The sequence below is a fragment of the Xyrauchen texanus genome, chromosome 47 (assembly GCF_025860055.1).
Source record: "Xyrauchen texanus isolate HMW12.3.18 chromosome 47, RBS_HiC_50CHRs, whole genome shotgun sequence".
NCBI classification, from domain to species: Eukaryota; Metazoa; Chordata; class Actinopteri; order Cypriniformes; family Catostomidae; genus Xyrauchen; species Xyrauchen texanus.
This window is the reverse complement of record NC_068322.1, coordinates 416,500-431,499: the sequence shown is the minus strand read 5'-3', so window position 1 is coordinate 431,499 and position 15,000 is coordinate 416,500. Positions and strand designations below refer to the sequence as shown.

At 40.6% G+C, this 15,000-nt stretch overlaps 1 pseudogene; it reads left to right on the top strand.

Annotated features, from left to right (window-relative positions):
* The window catches only part of LOC127638820 (glutamate receptor ionotropic, kainate 2-like), a 414,054-nt pseudogene extending 399,680 nt beyond the window's left edge, over positions 1 to 14,374 (top strand).
* The last annotated feature ends 626 nt before the right edge of the window (positions 14,375 to 15,000 follow it).

Genomic DNA, 15,000 nt, shown 5'->3' with positions numbered 1-15,000 from the left:
GACCATTTGATTGAACTTTGATCTTGAACTCATCGAAACTGGTATGAGAAACCTTTTCGTTTTCGGACAAATTGGACCTAGACTTTGTTTTTGCATATTTTTCCTCGAGCTTTGAGCGGAGAGACATCGATTCTGAACTGAGCGATTCTAAAGAGTCAAAAACTCTTTTGATCCGAGTCATTTGACTCTGAACTGACACTAACTGAATCAATTCAGTGGATTTTGAACATTTGATTCATTTGGCTGAAAAGACTGTTACATTTTAAATTGAAAGAGTGATTTGAGTTATTAAGTTGCAATATGTTGTTTTGAGTTTTTGAGCATGTTAAGAGCCCCAAAAGTGCCCGTAAGTCGTTAAAAAAAAAAAAAAATAATAATAATAATAATAATAATAATCCTAACTTGAAAACAATAGGGTCCTACGCACTTTGTGCTTGGGCCCTAATTAAAGCTGCGAGCAGCGATGGCGAGCCCAAGCCGGTGGCACCGCCACCCTGGGCCTTTAGGGTCGCCAGCGCACGACGGGCAATAACGTAAGCTCGCTCGACCGTCGAGAAGATGTGTGCAAATTCCAAGAAATCCACATTCAAACCAAAATATCTGACTTTCTGTTGGTCTGTTTGTTCACTTGAGACATAAGGGGTGATTTAAAAGCATTTTGAAAGTGACACACTTCCTTCTGCCAGTTGGTGGCGCTATAACTGACTCACAATAGCAACATCCATGCGATCGGCCTCTTACAGCGAACACACTGCTGAAGTTTCAGTCGAGATCAATTAATGTATGCAGAAGTTATAACAGACTTCCTGTTTCTCTTACTGCCTTCTGCCAGTTATTATAGGCTTTGTACTTTACTCACGCTCCAATACCGACGTAGAAAATCATCCTCTTTGCATGCGCAAAAATATGCTTGGAAACATCACAGTGGGCGGTGCTTACTGTGAATGATACTGAATTGTACTACTGACTATTTAAACAGAGTAATTTTTATATGGTAGGTTTACTATTTTATTATTATATTTTATTGCGGCTATAATGAACAGGCTGCAATGTCAAGATTGCAATGATGGAGTGTGTGTGTGTGTGTATTTGTAACCTTAAAGGGGTCATATAATGCCATTTTTGTACAAGTTAATATGAATCTTTAGGGTCTAAATGAAAACTTTGTAATATACTTTTATTAAAAATTCTCATTAGTGTTTTAAGAAAACACAAATTTTAACTGCTGAAAAACAGCTCCGTTTTCAGCACGCCGTTTCAGTGCATATGACTTTAAATGATAATGAGGTTTGGTCACCCCGCCCCTCCCTCCGTTCTGGGGAATTGTAGTCTTGAATCATATGCATTTGCAAGATGTAAACAGTATTTTGCCAGTATTGTGTTACCATTCATCTTCATGCAGTTATAACTGTTTTTTTTACATTACTTCTTAATCAGTAACATACAAGTAAACCAGGTGTAACTTAGTGTTACCATGTTAACTGTAACACCTGCGTACACAGTTTTTAATAACACAATAACCATAACGCGTTGTTCATTATAAACGTGTGATTATGAATTATATTGAGAACGTCGTAACGTTATGGAAAACATGCCGTAATGTACCCTGAGTGTAAACATTAGCCACATGCAGTTTAGCGTTGTTTTGGTTGAACTCACCTCTGAGTGCTGCTTTACCTGCAGTTGAGCGTTGTTAAACTCACCGATGAATGGTGTTGTACGCCACAATGAGCGTTGTTAAACTCACCGATGAATGCGGTTGTCTATGAACGCGCTAAACCTTTGCTGAGAGGGCACTTTGATATCAGATTGTGAGGGTTTTTAAAAATAAAAAAACTGTTGGAGGGTCAGATAAAGATGATCTGGGGGCCACCATTATACTAGCCCTGCCATAGATCATTCATTGTAGCCTATTCCTTTTTATTTTTATTTATTGCAGTCTCGACCCATTCGCAGCAGACGAAAAACGTACGTGCAGGTCCAGCTGTTTCGTTTTGGTGGTGCGATGAAGACTTTCGTCGAACATCAGCACGAACGGTCCCGTGATTTTGGAAATTAGTCATCATCCGCTATTCCAAAGCGCGTAATGGCTGATGGCTGTAGTTTGCTGGAGACCCTTGACAGCAGTTAGATATTTTTCACTTTTTGAATGAGACTCCAGCGCCCGTACACCCAACATTCCCAATTTAATAGCTTTCTTGCATAAGCAGTAGGCTTCAAATGCGTTATTTGCAACTGGGTTTAACCAAGCACGAAATTCAGATTTTTCAAGCCAAGTATCGCTAAACTTGCACTTCCTCATAGCTGAATAAAATCCGTTTAACGTCTTTCTGTTGTATCCGAGAGACTCGCGCCAATAACACGAAAGCTCAAAGCTGATTGGCTGTTGCATGTTGGTCTATTTTGTAGTCATAATACAGCGAATTATATTTGGACTAGCGAAATAAGAAACTACAACATCACGGAAGTAAAAAAAGAAACATTCCAAAGCTGCAGGGAGCATTTAAATGAGATTTACATGGACGTAGGAAAATTAAGACCTGTTAAAAATTATTTAAGACCTAGAACACAATACTTCAGCAAATTTAAGACTTTTTAAGGCCTTAAATTGTGATTTTGAAATTTTAGACTTTTTAAGACCCCTGGAAACCCTGTTTTTTTTTTTTTTTTTTTTGTAGAGTATTTTTTATTGTATCACCAAAGCAATGACGCTCACGACTCCCGTTGAAGTATCCAGCATCTCTAAGGTCTGCAAATAACTCCATCCAGAACTGAGACCTATATACATTTTGAAGAGTCCTCAAGCTGATGCTTACACCGTGTACAGCGTCACGAGTGGCCCTCGTTAAAATATTGAACGCTAATGATGCAGTATGTCTTGTTTTTCCGTCTGGTCCGCGTCTTTTAAAAACTCCAAACACCGTTCTCAACAGTCAACACGTACAAGTCTTCTTCTTACGTTAAAACAACGAGAATACAGAAAATGTGCTTAGACCTCCATCTAGTGGTTATATTATAGAATTAAAGGAGAAATTACATATGAGACAGCTTTATAACTGAAATAGACAAGTTTAATATAACTATACTGATAAGTGTATATTTCCAACGTCATGTTTGTGTTATCCGTTTCTGTAAGTTTTTGTGACGTGTTTCAGAAAGATAATCGCTTAGACAGAGTAATAGTTTATTTTCATCTTAACCGGACATCACAGTTGATCAATGCAATAATTCATAATTCAATATATTGATACCGATTTCTTTATCAACTGTTTGTTCAATTGAGACATAAGGGGGTGATTTCAAAGCATTTTGAAAGTGACACACTTCCTTCTGCCAGTTGGTGGCGCTATAACTTTGACTCACAGTAGTCACATCCACGCGACCGGCCTCTTCCAGTGAAGAAACTGCTGAAGTTTCATCGAGATCAAGTAATGTATGCTAAAGTTATAACACACTTCCTTGCTGTTTAAGCTGCATTTATGTGCTTTTTTGAGCTTCAAAGTTCTTGTGCAATGTGTTCCACATTCAAACCAAAATATGTGACTCTAGGTCAAAGTATGAAACCAATACCCCACTTTTGTCTGAAGGTGGCGCTACTGAGCCCCTGCACCAGGCATCAAAAAGAAAATTCAAGTTTGAAGAGCTGCCGCGACAGCAGTATTTAAGATATCAATAATCCTTTCACACGTCTACATCTGCCGTGTGTTTACATTATACACCTAAAGTTTGAAGTAAATCGTGTAACAATAAGTGGGTGATTTTAAAGCATTTTGAAAGTGACACACTTCCTTCTGCCAGTTGGTGGCGCTATAACTTTGACTCACAATAGTCACATCCATGCGATCGGCCTCTTACAGCGAACACACCGCTGAAGTTTCATCGAGATCAATTAATGTATGCAGAAGTTATAACACTCTGACTGTTTCTCGTTTCTCGCCATCATTTCGTTTCCTCGCCACGGCCAAACCGTTAGAGATATCAAAAATCTGCCGGCAATTTTTCATGCTCAATGTCTTGACATCATGCTGACCGAGTTTGGTGGCGATTGGTGGAGTTCTCTGGGAGGAGTATTCCAAATTCCATTGCGTGCGTTTTCAAACAACCCTAAATAGACGGTTTCCTGTTGGTCTGGGGTAAAAAGTAAAAGTATGAAGGATATATGAAACGATGAGATCTATATGTGTACCGAGTTTCATATTATTACATGCAAGCGTGTTTGAGTTATAGACCAAGTTTTCGGACCCTGTTCCAGGGGCGCTGTCGAGCCCCCTGCCACGCCGGGTACCAGCTTCAGCCCGGCCCTAATGACCGCAGGTTCTGACCCGTGTGCAAAGTTTCAAGAGTTTTTGAGCATGTTAAGAGCCCCAAAAGTGCCCCGTAAGTCGTAAAAAAAAATAATAATAATAATAATAATAATAATAATCCTAATCGAAAACAATAGGGTCCTACGCACTTTGTGCTTGGGCCCTAAAAATGTTATTGGGTCATAACCAAACTGAGTCTGAGTTTTCCAAGTTTCATTTTATTATTTCATTTTCATACAAAGTATATGACAACTGTTGTCAATTGAGTTGATTTGTTTGAGTTGATGAGTCCAACTTCCTGGAATTTCAAAAAAGAGATTTGATTGTAAGGATTATCATACATTGTATGTTGTCAAATTACAGTATTGAGATTTACATGCTCCAGACAAATTGCAATTAGGAATTTCTTCAACGAATACAAGATTCCAACCAGTAAAAAAAAGCTCTTGGTTTTCACCTACCTGCTGTGTTGTTTCCCTCTCTCCAGTAGCCGCTCCTTATCTTCTGATCACTTGGCCCATATCGAATTATATTGAACCTTATACAAGTGTGACACACAAGACCTGGCACGTGTGCCTCGTTACATATTCTTGCATACTTTGTGGTCGATATGTGCCCTCGATGCGCACTTTTGCAGAGCCCACACTGATGCAAGCTCTACAGCACACATCTTCTCGACAGTCAAAGCGAGGTTACGTTATTGCCCATCGTGCACAGCAACCCTAAAGGCACGGGGGTGGCGGTGCCACCGGCTTGGGCCCGCCATCGCTGCTTGCAGCTATATTTTACGACTATTGGGGCACTTTTGGGGCTCTTAACGTGCTCAAAAACTCTTGAAACTTTGCACACGGGTCAGAAACTGCGGCTGTCAGGGCCGGGCTGAAGCTGGTTTGAATGTGGATTTCTTAAAATTTTTCTCTTTCTGAGTGACCCCTCCTCCTCCCTTTCTGTGTTTTTTCTCTCAGTGTCTCTCTGTCTGACAGACAGAATGGGCCTGCCAAATTTTTTTTTGTGTGTGTGTGTGTGTGTGGGGAGGGGGGGGGGTTCTCTGTTGGGTTTACATTTGCTTTTTGATTGTTTGATTGTTTTTCAAGGTTTCTGGGACTTTTGGGGCCCTTAACATGCTCGAAAACTCTTGAAACTTTGCACACAGGTCAGAACCCGCGGCCATCAGGGCCGGGCTGAATCTGGTACCCGGGCATGGCAGGGGGCTCGACAGCGACACCTGGAATGGGATTCAAACACTTGTCCATATATCAAACATGCTTGCATGTAATAATATGAAACTCGGAACACTTGTAGATCTCGTCAGGCCGAACAACTTTCTAATTTACAGTCATTAGCTCAGACCAACAGAAAGTCAGATATTTTGGTTTGAATGTGGAACACATTTCAAATTAACTTTGAAGCTCCAAAAAGCACATCAAAAGTAACATAAAAGAAGGGAGTGTGTTATAACTTCTGCATACATTAACTGATCTCGATGAAACTTCAGCAGTGTGTTTGCGGGAAGAGGCCGGTCGCATGGATGTGACTACTGTGAGTCAAAGTTATAGCGCCACCAACTGGCAGAAGGAAGTGTGTCACTTTCAAAATGCTTTGAAATCACCCTCTTATGTCTCAAGTGAACAAACAGACCAACAGAAAATCAGATATTTTGGTTTGAATGTGGAACACATTGCAAATGAACTTTGAAGCTCCAAAAAGCACATAAAGGCAGCATAAAAGCAAGGAAGTGTGTTATAACTTCTGCATACATTAACTGATCTCGATGAAACTTCAGCAGTGTGTCACATGGATGTGACTATTGTGAGACAAAGTTATAGCGCCACCAACTGGCAGAAGGGAGTGTGTCACTTTCAAAATGCTTTGAAATCACCCTCTTATGTCTCAAGTGAACAAACAGACCAACAGAAAATCAGATATTTTGGTTTGAATGTGGAACACATTGCAAATGAACTTTGAAGCTCCAAAAAGCACATAAAGGCAGCTTAAAAGCAAGGAAGTGTGTTATAACTTCTGCATACATTAACTGATCTCGATGAAACTTCAGCAGTGCGTAAATTATAATTACATTAATAAACCTGAACAGAGACCTCCGGATAAATACTGGCCTTCTGGATTAACACGTTTAAGTGCTGCAAAAGATATTGACCTATGACATCCTATGACATTAAAAATTATTCTACATTTGAATTACCTCATAGATGTGACTATTGTGGTTCACGGTCCTAGGCACTGTCCCTGTCTCAAATGGCACACTTCATATGAATTTTCAGTCTTGTGTACTTATTTCGTGTGTCCATTAACTCCATGAGACCGTAGGGTGTCTCATTTTTCATTTTAGGTATCGGAAGGGTGCTCACGCATACTTTGTGGTTGATATGTGCCCTCCATGCGAACTTTTGCAGAGCCCACGCTGATGCGAGCTCTACAGCACACGTCTTCTCGACGGTCAAAGCGAGGTTACGTTATTGCCCATCGTGCACAGCGACCCTAAAGGCACGGGGGTGGCGGTGCCACCGGCTTGGGCCCGCCATCGCTGCTCGCAGCTATATTTTTTAGTTTGATTTTGTGTTTCAGGAGGAGCCGTACGTTATGTTTAAGAAGTCGGATAAACCTCTGTACGGTAACGACCGCTTTGAGGGATTCTTTGTGGATCTGCTTCGCGAACTCTCCGGAATCCTGGGGTTCCGCTACGAGATCCGATTGGTGGAGGACGGGAAGTACGGCGTGTTTGAAGAGAGCTCGGGCCAGTGGAACGGCATGGTGCGCGAGCTCATGGATCACGTGAGTCCAGACACTTTCTGTAATGCGCTGTTCAGAACATCATGTAGTGATGTGTGTGAGTGGTTGCCATGGTTACGCTGATATTTACAGAAGTGTGGGAGGATGATGGCGACACACAACCTTCATGTGAGACAATGCTATTTTAATTTAAGACACAAGTTTAATGCTAAAACATCTTTGACAAGAAAAACTTGCTTTTTGTGACCCACTTTTTGTTTTTGACCTTTAAAAATTGGTCAAATTCATTCATTTATTCTGTGGAGCCACACGGAGAGCCTCATATCTCTGGAATGTAATTATATAGGGCTTTATAAATTAGTATACAAAAACAAAAGCACATTCTGAACCAGAATCTAAAAGGATATTAAGATATCTTTAATACTTATGGAGTTATAGACACTCCAACTTTGAAAAAATGACACAAAAATAGTGTTTTTCCCCATTTTTGGACTCGCACCATTGGGATCTAAAGCAACAAGAGGTGCTGAAGTCAACTGATTTTAGTAATACATCAACATATCTGTGTATAAACATAAAATCATGACACTGACAGCTTCCTATGGGTAGATTTTTGGCCTGTAGTTTTGCTTCAGAATCATGGTTTTTGTCCGTTGAAAATGGGTCAAATTGAACAATTTCTGGATGAAGCCACATTGAGATCCCTGTATCTCTGGGATTTAACCAGATAGGGCCTTACATATGAAGATACCAAAAGAAAAGCTTATTTTAAACTAGAATCTAAAAGGACATTAAGATATATTTAATACTTCTGGAGTTATAGACACTTCAACTTTGGAAAAACAACACAAAAATAGTGTTTTTCCCCATTTTTGGACTCGCACCATTGGCATATAAAGCAACAAGAGGTGCTGAAGTCAACTGATTTTAGTAATACATCAACATATCTGTGAGTAAACATAAAATGTTTTCTAAGGTTAGTTGTTTTACCTGAAAATTGTTGTTTTGACCCCTCCACAAAATAATGGATTACTGATCAATGGCATCAAAAATGTTGGCTTTCAGTATAATTTGTTTATCTTCATTAAAAGTATTAACAAAATCAAACCTTTCAGCAGGGAATGTTTCATGAAATAACCTTAAAATCTCACGTTTTGCTTCTCAAGTAAATGTATTTTGTTTTCAGGAGGGTTACACATTTTTACTGGAGAACAAGACAAAAATACTGATTTGTTGCAGATGGTCTGGTGAGTTCAGAGACCGCTGGATGTTCTATAAGTGTTATACGACATCTCCGGAGGTCTTATTAACGGAAACTGTAGCCTAGCGTGTAAGAACCGCGGACTAGCACAACATGAACGCTGTGAAACGCATCAGCTGATTTCTGCTGGATCTCACACACTGATTTATTCCTTAAAATCTGCATTTGAAACGCTTGCAACATTGTTGCCTCTGAAATCATATGGGAGCTTTATACGAGGAACATTATTAACTGCAATTATTAACAATTTTTTCTGCCAGATCTCTCTTGATTGGTGTGTTGTGTTGTCTATTGATGATTGACAGAAAGCAGATCTGGCCGTGGCCCCGTTGACCATCACGTACGCCCGAGAGAAAGTGATCGACTTCTCCAAACCCTACATGACGCTGGGCATCAGCATCCTGTACCGCAAACCCAACGGCACCAACCCCGGTGTGTTCTCCTTCCTCAACCCTCTGTCCCCGGATATCTGGATGTATATTCTGCTGGCCTGCTTGGGTGTCAGTTGTGTGCTGTTTGTCATAGCCAGGTAACATGTGACCCTCGCTCGGAGAAACCGTTTCATAAGGAAACGGCCATTTGTGTAATTTGGCACATTCATTGCTGAGGGTCTGATCATGAATCTGCCCAACATTGGGCTCTCCAACTCAAACACTCTAGCGCCACCATCAGTTCAAAATGGGCTTTTTAACGTAACTTTTGTTATGTGTCTCTTATGTGACTCTACCCTCCCTAGCAACCGGCCAATTTGGTTACCCCATGTGACTCTACCCTCCCTAGCAACCGGGCCACTTTGGTTACCCCATGTGACTCTACCCTCCCTAGCAACTGGGCCAATTTGGTTACCCAATGTGACTCAACCCTCCCTAGCAACCAGGCCAATTTGGTTACCCCATGTGACTCTACCCTCCCTAGCAACCAGGCCAATTTGGTTACCCCATATGACTCTACCCTTCCTAGCAACCGGGCCAATTTGGTTACCCCATGTGACTCTACCCTCCCTAGCAACCAGGCCAATTTGGTTACCCCATGTGACTCTACCCTCCCTAGCAACTGGGCCACTTTGGTTACCCCATGTGACTCTACCCTCCCTAGCAACCGGGCCACTTTGGTTACCCCATGTGACTCTACCCTCCCTAGCAACCGGCCCAATTTGATTAACCCATGTGACTCTACTCTCCCTAGCAACCGGGCCAATTTGGTTACCCCATGTGACTCTACCCTCCCTAGCAACCGGGCCACTTTGGTTACCCCATGTGACTCTACCCTCCCTAGCAACTGGGCCAATTTGGTTACCCCATGTGACTCTACCCTCCCTAGCAACTGGGCCACTTTGGTTACCCCATGTGACTCTACCCTCCCTAGCAACTGGGCCACTTTGGTTACCCCATGTGACTCTACCCTCCCTAGCAACCGGCCCAATTTGGTTACCCCATGTGACTCTATCCTCCCTAGCAACCAGCCCAATTTCTCACACACACACACAAATTGTGTACAAATATCTAAACATCCTAAAAACATGATACAATTACTAGAAATAAATGTCATTAAATATTAAGGTTCGTTTAAGTACATACAATTACTTGATATAATATTTGTTGTTTTACTTGCAAGCAATAACCTCCTGAATTTTGTTAGATTTATTCTTAAACTACAATAAATATGTTTGATTCTAACAAAGTTCAGATCAAAAACATACATCACAATTACAACTCACCTCGAAACACAATGTGCTTAAAAATCAACAATTTTATAATGAACAAACATGATCAAAAAGCACAAAATAAAATATTTCATTAATGATCAATCAGTTGTAACACAGTTTGTGTGCTGTGGCAGTAAATGCATGAGTGTGTGTTCTCTGTGTGTTCAGGTTCAGTCCGTATGAGTGGTATAATCCTCACCCCTGTAACCTCGACTCAGACGTGGTGGAGAATAACTTCACGCTGCTCAACAGTTTCTGGTTTGGTGTCGGAGCTCATGCGGCAGGGTGAGTCCCGTAGATCTCGCTCTCTCTGTCTGCTGATGTACAGCGGCAATAACACACTGCCATACACACTTCTCAAACAATCCTGAATATCCCAGAAATCACTGCATTTACCGTCTGTTTTCTAAACAGAGCTTTAAGGTTGCATCACAACAGAAAACCAAATAAAAGAAAACACAACAGCTGAAGTGAATGAATCCAGTTCTGTACACACACGAGTGGCGTTCACATGGCAAATGGAATGATAATTAAGGGATTACAACCACAAAGTAAAACTACAATCACAAAGTTACTACAATCACGGTTACTACAGTATTACAATAGTAAAACTACAACCACAAAGTTACTGCAATCACGTTTACTACAGTATTAAAATAGTAAATCTACAACCGCAAAGTTACTACAATCACGGTTACTACAGAATTACAATAGTAAAACTACAACCACAAAGTTACTACAATCACGGTTACTACAGCATTACAATAGTAAAACTACAATCACAAAGTTACTACAATCACGGTTACTACAGTATTAAAATAGTAAATCTACAACCGCAAAGTTACTACAGTCACGGTTACTACAGTATTACAATAGTAAATCTACAACCGCAAAGTTACTACAATCACGGTTACTACAGTATTACAATAGTAAATCTACAACCGCAAAGTTACTACAGTCACGGTTACTACAGTATTACAATAGTAAAACTACAACCACAAAGTTACTACAATCACGGTTACTACAGTATTCCTATAGTAAAACTACAATCGCAAAGTTACTACAATCACTGTTACTACAGTATTAAAATAGTAAATCTACAACCGCAAAGTTACTACAATCACGGTTACTACAGTATTACTATAGTAAAACTACAATCGCAAAGTTACTACAATCACAGTTACTACAGCATTACAATAGTAAAACTACAACCACAAAGTTACTAAAATCACGGTTACTACAGTATTCCTATAGTAAAACTACAATCGCAAAGTTACTACAATCACAGTTACTACAGCATTACAATAGTAAAACTACAACCGCAAAGTTACTACAATCACGGTTACTAGAGTATTACTATAGTAAAACTACAATCGCAAAGTTACTACAATCACAGTTACTACAGCATTACAATAGTAAAACTACAACCGCAAAGTTACTAAAATCACGGTTACTAGAGTATTCCTATAGTAAAACTACAATCGCAAAGTTACTACAATCACGGTTACTACAGTATTACTATAGTAAAACTACAATCGCAACGTTACTACAATCACGGTTACTACAGTATTACAATAGTAAAACTACAACCGCAAAGTTACTACAATCACGGTTACTACAGTATTACTATAGTAATGTTTAATCTTGTGGTTACTATGGTTTCACTGCAAATGGCCAATTAAGGTATTTGTAGTAAAACCATAATAACTATAAAGTCATGAATTTTATCATTATAGTTTTGTTTTTGTTGTATTATTACTATTATTTCACTATGAATATTAAATATGGTTACTATAGTAAAGCCATGGTACATTTTATTGTGTGGGAACACAAAGGATTTGAACAGTGCACTGAATAAAAGCTGATTTTCTCAGGTTCGGAGCTCATGCCTAAAGCTCTCTCCACGAGGATTGTTGGAGGAATCTGGTGGTTTTTCACTCTCATTATTATTTCATCGTACACGGCAAACCTCGCCGCCTTCCTGACCATAGAGCGGATGGAGTCGCCCATCGATTCTGCTGATGATCTGGCAAAACAAACCAAGATCCTGTACGATTGTGGTGCAGGACGGCGCCACCATGACTTTCTTTAAGGTACTGCAGCTATATTGTATTGTTCATTTTTAATCTGAGCTGTATATTTGTTATTGCATGAAGCGGCACAGAATATTATTAATATTAATAAGTGTTATTTGTTGCATTGCATCCCACCATATCTTGTTTATTTTGTTATATTGGATCTGATATTCTCTGTGGTAGAAAACGAAGATCTCGACGTATGATAAGATGTGGGAGTTTATGAACAGCCGTCGACAGTCCGTGTTGGTGAAGAGCGTTGAGGAGGGCATCCATCGAGTACTCACGTCTGATTACGCCTTCCTGATGGAGTCCACCGCCATCGAGTTCGTCACCCAGCGAAACTGTAACCTCACGCAGATCGGAGGACTCATCGACTCGAAGGCGTACGGCGTGGGAACGCCCATGGGTGAGTAATGCATGCCTCAAATATCGTGCTGTTTATTAGCGGTGTCATTGTGCTCCAGACATGAATGATCCCTCAAATCATGTGTGTTGATGAGGAGAGGTGTGCTGTTATTCTACTAACACCTGAAAAAACCCCATAGACTCGTAGGAGGGACCATAAGCCACAGTGTGGGAGGGCGGGGTCGTGATTATACACTCCCGGTCCCATATCAGGCTAATCAAGCCTCCGAGAGGGATAAAGGCCGACTGCGGAGGATGGTGCGACAGAGAGAGAGCTTTTACGGACATGTCCGTCATGTGTGTGTTTGTGTCTTTTGTTTAAGTTTATCATTAAAACTATTATTTATATCGTCAAGCTGGTTCTTGGCTCGTCCTTGCCCGTCTATATCCCTTTACACTGGTGCTGAAACCCAGGAAGGAGGAGGGATGCCCACCTCTCTCTCTCAGCTCCTGCAGTAACGGAAAGATGGATGAAAGGCTAATTCTTGCTGTTAGAAATGTTCCAGTGCTCTATGAAATGTCTCTTCCCACGTACAAGGACATTTTTAAGAAAAATACTGCGTGGAAAGGTTTATCTGAGATCGCGGGGATTTTGTGCACCCAGACAGACCGGCGTTTGCATTTTCGCTGCAGATAAACAGCCGCTATGGCAACCAGCACGCCTTGTTTCTCATTCATCTTTGATATAAAGCATTTTATGTACTGATTCCATTTCTATTTAGTCTTTTCCCTCCAAAATGTTTGCTTTTAGCGCCAAGAAAAGAGATTCGCTGTCAACAGCAATGGAATGACATCCGTGAATGTCATTTATATACGTTACTAGGCAACCAGTAGAGGGAACGCCCACTAGCGACTTCACCGCCAGCCGCTGGCGACCTGACAAAAGCGACTGGCAGTGTGAACGCAGCTTGATCCAGATGTTTCAGGATCAGATGTTTCCACTGCATCTTCAGGACTGCCATTTTTGTTTATACGCAAACTGAAAAGTATCTAATTTACCCTCTACTGACTTTAGAAGCTGTTTCAAGAGGGAACAAAACAAATGTATTCACACACATGATGTATTTTCCTGGATAACAAAATACCCAACCGTCTTTCAATTAGTTGAACACACATTTTAAATGCACTTATTTATTTATTTCCAGTTTCATTTGAACTTTTAGTTCAAATAAATACAAATAAAGTTCAAAGTCTGAAATCAAGGGGTCTTGCTTTATTGTGTAGGCTTAACCCTAACCCTGCTTAATGAAAACTACCCCATAGTGCCACCTAGCGTCCAACCAGCGCTAATACCGGTGTGCGTCGCTTTCCAGCGGACCAACCATTAACGGTAACTAACGGTTATTCGACTATCAGGGGGCGGCCCAAACAATCTCACAACGATCTATCATTTCTGTTTTTAAATGTAATTACAGATATTTATAATTAATTTTACTAGTGCAATTACTATTGCATTTATCTGAAAAACGCTTCTCGCTAGTAAGAATTATAATGTTTATATCAATGGTTACATTGTTATTAGTGCAAATGTCCATTCCTGATATCAACAACTAGTAAAAACATTCCTCAACCTATTGTCTGTTTTAATGGAGACACGACATGCCCTCTTAATCTGACTGAGCTGGAGCCAAAAACCATCAGTGTAGTTACTGCATTTTGCCTTTGCACAACAGCCGTGTTTCAGCACACAGGTTGATTGACACCTTCACTGTTGTCCAGGACGCATCAGGAGAAATTAGCGTCGTTAAATGTGACGTGGTCACAAAACGTTTGTGATCTAGTTCACACGTGTGATTTAGCGCTGTACACGTGTGACCGCATCACAGAAAGCACAGGGTCTGCTGACGAGCACAGCGATGATCTGTTTTATTAATATGCGACGTGTCTCACAAGAAAGACAGATAAAGGGTTTATAAGCATTAATATCTAAAAGGAGGTGTGTGTGGGTGGAGAAATTAAGAAGGGGAATATTTATCCATCTCAAATCCTCTCCTTGGCTTTTCTTCCTCTGTTGCTTGTTATTTCAGTCGCTCATCTGTGTAATCCCGTTAACTGCGCACACGCACACGCTTCAGACGTGTAAAACATGCTCTCAAATGCACAATTTGTATTCGCTGATTAACAGGCGTTGAATCATGTCCCCAGACTCGGGATTCAAGCGTCTTTGATCTGACAGTGTCCCGCTGCGGATTGTGCATTGAGCGTGCTCACGGGACGAGGGTTTAAATCTGACTCACCGCTGCGGGACACGGCACGGTTCCACTGGAGGACAAAATAAATCTTCCTGGAATAACATCAATGCTTTTATCATGTAAAACATCTTGTGCAATGATGTTTAAAGATGTAGCAGACGCTGTATGTATGAATATGCATCAGTCATCATGTTTTAGATTGTTTTATTGATGCATATGAAGGGGTTGGGCACTTTTATCACTGTGATTTCGAGGCAGTAAAGTAATTTATCTAATCTGTGTGTGTTCATGCATCTTATTTCTGTGT